Source organism: Gallinula chloropus (assembly GCF_964237585.1).
Source record: "Gallinula chloropus genome assembly, chromosome: 1".
Lineage (NCBI taxonomy): Eukaryota > Metazoa > Chordata > Aves > Gruiformes > Rallidae > Gallinula > Gallinula chloropus.
Genome location: NC_140085.1, coordinates 94,207,141 through 94,216,441, shown reverse-complemented (window position 1 = coordinate 94,216,441; position 9,301 = coordinate 94,207,141). Strand labels below are relative to the sequence as shown.

Genomic DNA, 9,301 nt, shown 5'->3' with positions numbered 1-9,301 from the left:
ATGGTTTTAATTTTCTCTGTAGCATTTTAGATTTTAGTCAGCATCTTTACTTCCCATGGTATACAACAAATGGCATGAATATAAAATGGTATCTGGAAGAACCACATTAATATTAAGAACTACTATGTACAATGTATAGCGGGAAAGAAGTCTACAATTCAAAGTTCCACTTACGTACGTATGTTGGCTCAGTCCATGAAAAGTTTTGCATGTCCTCCCCAGTCCTGTCCTATCTGTGTTGTATGGTGTGGACACAGTATGCTGACAGAAATGACCTTCTGTTGATTGATCTGAGTTACTCAGGGAATCGTCCAGCTACCCAGTCAGATGCAGCTACTGTATGTATTGTCTTTCACAAGGCTCTTCCTATACAGACAGAAGCAGAAGAGGCTTTTGCAATAAAGCAAAAAAGGCTTAAGTTACATTACAGTTACATATACATACAAGTATATATCAGCATTAACAAATTATATTAAATTCTCTGGCACACACCACAAAAAATAATAAAATAAATTAACCCCCCTGCCATACCCTCCCTTAAAAGCCTCATGTCTGGCAGGACAAGGAATGGTGAGAAATCTATATGCACTTCAGATGGAAATGCCTTTAAATATTCTGTGTAAAAGCCTGCATTTCACCCTCTAGCATGGGTGGCCATAAAAGGAATTCACATTTTTCATTCAAATGCTGAAATTCAGCATGAGGCACAAACATTGATTTACACCTTTAAACCTGGTGCGAACTGTTTAAACCTGGCTAATACAGAACCAGACTGAAAACACCTGACCACTTAACTTTATTCCAGTATGCAGTGTTCTGCTGTCATATTACAGATAATTTGAAGGATCAGCTTACAGTTATGGTCAAGGCTTTGATAATAACTTCAGACTTCTTCTGAGAGATACCCACAATGCTGCTCCTGAGATGCAAGATGTGACAGGATAATATGGAATCAACAGCCAATATTCTTTTGTGAATGCAGCTACAGAATGAAGCAGATTATAAAGATACTTCAGCAATCACCAGCACATTAGCCTTACCTTATGATGTGCACTGATGGCAAGTACGAAGATGACAACTTGTATTTATTTAGAAAGTCAGGAAAGAGGATGAATACATTTGAAATGAGAATTAATCTCTCAGTTAAAAATCAAAGGAAGAAAAATTAATCTACTGAAGGAGAGTGGAAGAGAAGAGAATGAAGAAGTATGTTGTAGTCTGTGAAAAAAACCCTCTACTTTCTGAGTACCTAATCCAGCAAACAAATTTCCTATCTCAGACGAGCCAGGGTGTATCTAGAACAGCTGAACACTGAGAGCTACATATAGAAAAATTATGAGAAAATACCTCCCTGCTAATGTTGCAGAACAGATGCAAGCTAAGCATGTGCACTGTTTCAAACAGTAAGGAGTGACAACAGAAAGTAAATCAATCAATACATGTTTTTAATTTAATTTTCTTGGTAGTCAAGACATTACAAACACAGACAGCATGAAGATGAATGCCAGCTAGGAATGAGAGCTGCAGACCTGTGTTACTGCTCAGATAAGTATCACTGCTCACAGAAACTCTTGAGGAGGAAAAGGATGTCTAATGTATGTCTTTCGCCTTTTAAAGCGCACTGGCTTTAGACTGATGGTGTTAATGTGGGTGAGTAAATTGTGTTTCTTATAGTCTAATGAAATGACCCATTCTGGTGTGAGGGTATATGTAAGTGAGCATTCTTCTGATTTCTGTTTCTGGTTTTGAAGGGGCTTCCTGTGGTCAATAGTTGTGTGTACCACATCACCATGTCAAGGTGTAAGTAAATGTTTAAGCAACATGGCAACACAAAATCTTCAGGTCACTTGTCCAAAGTCATGCAGAGAATCTAAGGCAGAGATGAGAAACAAGACCAAGTATCTTAATCCTAGTTTACTCACTAATACATCTTTCCCTCCAAAAATGGTATTAGCTATCCAGCTTAATACTTTCTTTTCCACCCAGAAGTGACTCTGTATGCATTTTGGTGCCAAATCCATTGTTACTAATGTCAGTTTTGTTATTAAGACAATGAATTGCCTTTGCTAGTTCGTGAAAATGAGGTGAAACTGGCACATTCCCATTAGATGATGCATCTAATGGGACCACGTTCACTAAAGCTTGTTAAATCCTATAGCTTGAATAGTGTATCTGCTGAAAAAAAAGTAAACATATTCATGAAATAAATAATTATGTAATTAAACCAGAGTCATACATAATAGGATAATGTCTGATTAAAGTCTCAGACATTTTAGCATTATTATGTGAGTAAAGGGCTTGATGTTATTGCTACCTGCTCAGTCAGCACATCGTCCTAATTTATTCATTGCAATTTACAACTATCCAAACAGCTCACAACAGAGATTATTCTAGAATGCTCATAGAAGCTGCTTATACAGTGCCCAACCATAATGTGTGGAAAAAGTGGAAGCCTACTTTAGTAGGACTATATGAACAACTTATAACCTGTAATGTTTTCATTCATGAATCATTATCCCCATTTCCTAGGCAGGAAAGTAAAGTCACAGGGAACATGAAGAAACCACTTCCAAAAACTAGTTTCAAGGTATCAGTCTTGGCCAGTTAATTTAGTCTCCTTACATTCCCTCTTTACCATCAATGTCGACGACCTGTCCCAAGTTGCAGCATAGCAAAAGTACATAGAAATTCTGCAGCAGAGGAGGACGTTGAATCCAAGTCCTTAAGAACTAAACTTTGTACATATGAGGTGTAAGCACTCATCCAGGATGAGCATTTACTTGTGGATGCAGCTATCATGTACTTGTAAGTAAGTGTTGGAAGACTGGAGATAGAAATTAAAATAGGTAGACAAAAAGCATAGTTGCTTCTGTTCCATAACCTAAAGAACATGTACTACTCAAAAGCTTCCCATTCCCACTTTTTCCTTCTCCCCCTCCTCACACATCCTCTTTTGTAGTAATATAAACTAGAAATGGGACTAGATCCAAGATACTCTCATTCCTGGGAAAATTTCATAATCACTAGACTGAAGAGTTGATGCTGACTGTCACATTAGCCTAGCAAACTCACAGTTATATCAAGCAATGTGAAATAGCTCCAAAAAGAAAGTTTGAGGCCCCTTCACAACATGTTTGTAAGCTGAGTTAGGGTGGGTGGTCTCCAACTAGGAATGAAATATGTTCTTGAACACTGGGTCAGGAAACGATGGAACAATATAGGCATGGAGCCATAGAGCTGTTGGATGACTGAAGCAATTGCAGAGGAGGAACACAATACTTTCCCATCTTTGGAAGAAAATTCCAGATCATACGCAGATTTTAGCCTGACATGTTATGCCTGTGAAAATGATTGCATACAGTCATAATGGTGTGCTTCCTTGTCCATTTACCTCTTCAGAACTGCCTGAATGTGGGCAATATCTACCAAATTTGACAGGGTGAAAGTAGTCTCAAAGGTATAAAGTCCTGACAGGTTTCATGAAGATAAGCAGCAGCACATATGCCCTTCTCACTGAGGAAGGGACAGCAGTTTGAGCTCGTTCTTGTTGGATACCAGAGCACCCATACAGAGAGAGGTTACCAAAGACTCCACTGTAAGACAAGTGGCAAAGGAGCTTGAATACTATTTAATATCAGAGTCTCTGGCCAGAAGACCCCAAGCTGGGGGGAGCGTGCTGCTAGTGCTGCACCTTCTGCAACTCTTTATTTCATGGAAAGGCTCAGCTCTTGCCTGGGTCTTACTCTTGCTGGGGGCTCTGGGTGAAGGGAGGCACCTGCCTCTGGGCAGAGAAAGCCCCTCACTCTGAGGAAAGAGTGAGGTTGGACACACGGCTTTTCAAGAACAGAGTTTTGTTACTTTTGCTTTAGAGGCAGTTGGCAGGAAAGGGAAGGTAAAATGAAAGAGAGAAACAGGTAAGCAAATTAGCTCCAGAAAAGCAATGATGTAATCCCCACTGGATAGACTATCATAATATGTCATTAAAAACCACTGGGATGTTTAAGGGAATTAATTAGTTTACAGTTTCTATAAATATATTCTTGAGTGGCAGGTGTTCTGGCATCCATATGCAAAGCTGACTGCCCAAATACATTTGCGAAACCACCCGCCAGGAAAAAAATCATGTTTATCTGCTGAGAAAATAGATATGTTGCGCCAATCTGTTCTTCTTGGAGTTGCATGCACGGCAAACCTCTTAACTCTGTCTTGTCCATGTAATCATGGAGTGAAATGTGGAAATAAGAAGAGCTAGTTTCCCTGCACAGGGGCTGAGAATACTTCTTTTTTCCCTCCACTGACATTCTTGGTATTGAATGTTTCTTTCTCAAAAAAGGTGATAAATAATTTACTTGCTTATCATAAGACACTGAAGAGCAGACTCTGTCCTCTACAGTTATTTCTTTTTCACCGATGTAAGGAGTGCTTCAGCTCCTCTTTGAAATGTTTGCAAGTCCTTCTCCTGAGTGAAGTCTACAGTTCTATATACTCCTATATTCTTTTGACTCAGATTCAGTATTCTAAATTTAGACTAATGTAGAGTTCAAATTTCTTTAGCATTTAAGCCTGCAAATATCAGTAATTAACATGCAATGCAAAAGCTGGCATTGCCTTGTACTGTGGGATGCTATGTTTACTTTATTACAGAATCAAAGAATCGTTTAAGTTGGATGAGGTCCTTGGCGATCATCCTGTCCAGCTCCCCCTGCTCAAGCAGGGCCAGCCAGACCTGGTTACTCACAGTTGGATTTTGGAAATCTCCAAGGAGGGATCCACCACCTATCTGGGCATCAGTTCCACTGTTCAGTGGAAATATTTTGATTAGGTTACTCTTTTTTTCCACTTAGGAGTACAAAAGAATTGTTCTTTTGCTAGAAGACTATTAATTATCAGCCAAAAGTACTATAGACTAGTTGCTGTTAACTGTATCTAAAGTATCTTCAGGTGGATAGCTGAAATCATAGAGTCATAGAACCATAGAATCATAGAATTGTAGGGGTTGGAAGGGACCTCGAGAGATCATCGGGTCCAACCCCCCTGCCAAAGCACTGTTTTCCCCTTGAACAATAATTTGTTAATAATCCACTAGGAAATTTTGGAAAGAACAAGGATTACTGTGCACATACAGAAGCTGTAACAAGAACTCTCCAACCATTTGACCAACAAATAAACAGCAGGAGGTACCAAGTGTTTCCAGAGTGGTGATCTTCAATGGCTTCTGGCTTTTATCCCTTGCCTTAAACACTCATAAACACTGCTGCCAACTCGACTTTATACTCCAGCATGTATTTGAATACACAGAGTGGGCAAAGCAAGGAGTTCGACAAGTCTAGAATTGTAGTAACGTTTATACTAAACAAAACCTATTATTTTTACTTAAAGTAATCTATGATGCTTCATAAGAGTGTATGACTACAACTGAGATGTTACCCTGCCTACCTACAGGAAGTGTGCCTGCCTGCTTGCATGCTTTTGTTTTCTCAAGCTTCCCTCAGGGTAGGGCTGCTGAGCTGAGATGAACCACCAGCTGAGTCACAGAAATCCAGCCCTTTGGCCACTGCTTGTGATTAATGGAAATCCAGCCAGCTCTGCCAAAAAGATCTCTCTGTGCAACTTCCATGAGAACCCGATCCTTACTCACAGAGCAAAGGACCCCAGCCCTGACAAACGTTGCCAAAGCAACCAACTGCCCCAACATGGTGATCTCTCTACTGCTACTTTCTCTGACATCCCCAAAGGGCTACCTTGTTCTGAACACAGTGCTGTGAGCCCACCTCACAGAGGCAACACCCTGCTAGGAGGCACTGTGCATTACGGGGCTTTCTTCAAAACATGGGAGCCCCATCTCTGTGGTGATGGCTGATGTGAACTTTTGTGAAGGTAGAAGTAAATTGCAGTTAATTAAAATTAAGCTAGGCTGAGGTAATAGTAACTTGTCACTCCACAGAAATCAAAACGTGTATTTGACAAAAGAGTATTTGTCTTGATGCTGAGATCATAGAAAAGCAGTGCTTGGAAATCTGTTACTAACCCTCATATGCCTGTAGCTGTCATTTTGGGGCAAGGAGGCAGTCTCATTAAGTTTCATCACTTCCACTGCCATTCATAGAGTACTGCAGCACCTATGGAATTAATTTAGAATTAAAACAATAAAAAGGTATATCTATGACTCTAGGCTCCTATAGCATTAATTTATACAATACAATGGAATCCAGCAGCATTAATCTAATCATTTCAGTTGGGAATGAAACAATATACAGAAATGACTACCTATCCCATGATTGCTGTGAGAAATTTGCTCTCAGCTTTCTCCAAATACTCTTCAAACAGCTGGCTTTTAGAGCAGCCTGAAAAGTCACCACAGAAAGCCAATTTTTGACCCCAGCATAGGAGGAAATTTCAGTTTTTTCAGAGCCATCAGAACTGCTTCCCTCTTTCATGATGGGAAAGCTCTAGTTTAAGGACTACAGCTGCGACAGCATGGCCCAGAGGAGAAATTTCCCCATGTATCAAGTTCCATATCTGAGCCAACAACTTCAATTTCCCATTTTCTAGAGCACTGGGAACACACTTCTCATACAAAATATTTCCCATAATCAAAAGCTGCATTTCTCACTAACTGTGATTTCCAATTGATTTAAAGCTATAGCTCATTTGCAAAGGATGGTGCGAAAATTCAATCTTAAAATGACTGAAGCAGGGACCACAGCACTCAGGACCCAATCCAAAAGGAGAGGTTGTGGCCTTCTAGCCTGATGACAGTAGAATTGCAGCCGACATAATGTAGAGTAGAAGTGGCAGCACACACTGCTTGCATTGCAGAATCATAGAATCATAAAATGCTTTAGGTTGGAAGGGACCTCAAAGATCATCAAGTTCCACCCCTCCTGCCACAGGCAGGGACACCCTCCACTAGATCAGGTTGCCCAAAGCCCCATCCAACCTGGCCTTAACCACTTCCAGGAAGGGGGCTCCCACAACATCTCTGGGCAACCTGTTCAAAGGCCTCACCACCCTCATAGTAAAGTATTTCTTCCTAATATCCAAGAAGCAGTGCTGTAAACCGTGTCCATTGAGTGCAAGCAGTCAGGGGAAAACCACTACTCTTTTAAACAAACATCAGGTTAAAGGTTTTGAGGATAACTTTTTTCTTCTTTATTTCTGAGGAAGACTAACCTTTGCTAGGCCACTTTAACCAAATATTATGCAAAGTCCTAAGCGGCATGAGCACTGTCATTTCCATCAGAATCTAGGCAATTTTTCATTCTCATGACTTCCACTATTACCCTTGGGGAACTGCAGTCAGAACTCCCAAGATAGCTTTTAAAATCCATTACCCAGGAATTTAAAATTGAAAAGAATATGTTTTTACAGCACTCAAAAAGCCCAGACTCTCTTAATTATTTGCCTGTAAAGATCCCACCCATGTAAGCTCAGATGGGACAAAAATGGCATTTGAAGTTCATTTATCTTGCCAGAACACGAGCCAGACTGACAGTTGGTTTCTACAGTATTATTAATTTATATTTATTAACATGGAGTTCAAAGACATTAATATTTTATAGCAGACAGGAAGAAATAACTTTTCTCATTTTAGCCTGATCACACCAATGCCATCACGGTTATTGCTCCAGATTTAAGAAAAAAATCCAACAGAAAACCCAAGTACCACAACTGGGTTGTTCTGTGGGTATAGATCACTCCCTCTGTTGCCAATAACATGACAGAGCCTTAGAGAACAGACCCAGAGAACTTGTTTCTAGACATTTTGAACACTTCACTTTCCTCTCACATTCTCTTCTAGGTAGGCAACAGACAAGGGTCAAAGGATTCAAGTTGTTTCTCTCTGTCCTCAAGGTGTACCCTTTCTTTACCAATTCCCTCTTTCCTACTTTACATTTGCCTCTTTCTAACTCCTACTGCAGAACAGTAAATGTCTGTGGCAGGTAGCTTCCCAAATACAAGTCCTTCTCTCTACAGATAAAGCCTTTCCCAGAGTTAAGGGCATACCAAATAGAAAGGACACTTTCTTTGATTAACTGCAGGTCTCATGGCAAACACTATTATGATAGCTGCTGAAGGACAGAGCAACCTGACTTTGTGGGAACGATAAAGGCTGTTGTGTCCCTTCTTATCAATTTTTGCCTACTTATTCTTCTAGTATTTCTCACTTAAGGTCAGGCATTATAGCTGCAGAAAAGGAATGAAAGCTTACTGTTTTCTTGTACAGTGATCTTAGGCTGTCTTAGGCAAATATACGTGGGGAAAAAGACATAATTTTAATGTTTATAGGAGGACCAAATTTATTCTCTGCATGCAGTAATTAGTGGTGCCAATGGTCAACAAGCAATGTTTCCATACCATAATAAAGTAAAATGTTTGGTTAATTAGGAGAAGAAAACACACAAAAAATGTGTGAACTCTGCCCACTGTTCTAATACAGGCCTCCAGCTCATTTATATTGTTAATTGAACAATTAGTATTGCTGAATTGCAAACCTGCAGGGGACAGGAGAGTGGAGAACATGTTCCTGCCACACTGCATTACTCCACATTACCAAATAGCTGTGACCACACAAGACTCAATTGCTCTCCAGAGACTTTCAGCCACACAGGTGGATGTCAGCCACGAGGAAGGGAAACTGAAGTGCATAACTATTTGCATTTGGGTCGGGCTGATCATAGCGTACATCCCCTGCGATCTCCCAGCCCCTGAAGCCTGACAGACAGGCACAGAGAGAAAGGAAAGACGGAACGGTCAAGAGGAGTAACTCACCATATCCAGGCCAGCCAAGCATCAGTCATCTTTACTCACGCCTCCTCTTCAATTGGCAGAAAGTAAGAGCAGCCCTGAGGCTACTCCAGTTGTTGCACATTTACAAGAATGTCTATTATTATTTAGTGTACAGATTTTAGGCAACAGTCACTGAAATGCAAGACTTCTGAACTTGCTGATTACTACAGAAGGAAAGAGAACAAAAATGCATAAAGAAGAAGGAGCAGATTTAAAACAGCGACTGACTGACAGCACACAAGAGGGACTCTGCAGGGGGGAAGTTTCTATTGGGTTTCTATCAGTAGCCTAGAATAATGCATGGGCTGGACTGGGTTGAAGAGACTCATCTATAAATAGGACCAGTCTTTCTTCTGCTTCCATCAGCAGACATAGGCATAGCTAAGGAATTTAAGGTGGGTGATGCCTCTGGCAACAACAGAAAGGGAGTGTTTTTTGTCTAAAATAATAGAGAGGCAAAAATTGCTTAGGAACAACTAAGTCATGAAAGAGAGTTATTGCTGAGATGTTG

General features: G+C 40.4%; 1 long non-coding RNA gene across 1 annotated transcript; it reads right to left on the bottom strand.

The window, feature by feature from the left end:
• Positions 1-234: 234 nt before the first annotated feature.
• LOC311193080 lies at positions 235-8,885 on the bottom strand. Its single transcript, XR_014617370.1, has 3 exons — positions 8,773-8,885; positions 6,029-6,119; positions 235-366 (listed from the first exon to the last, which is right to left on the bottom strand). It is a non-coding gene; the product is annotated as an uncharacterized lncRNA (long non-coding RNA).
• Between the last annotated feature and the right edge of the window lie 416 nt (positions 8,886-9,301).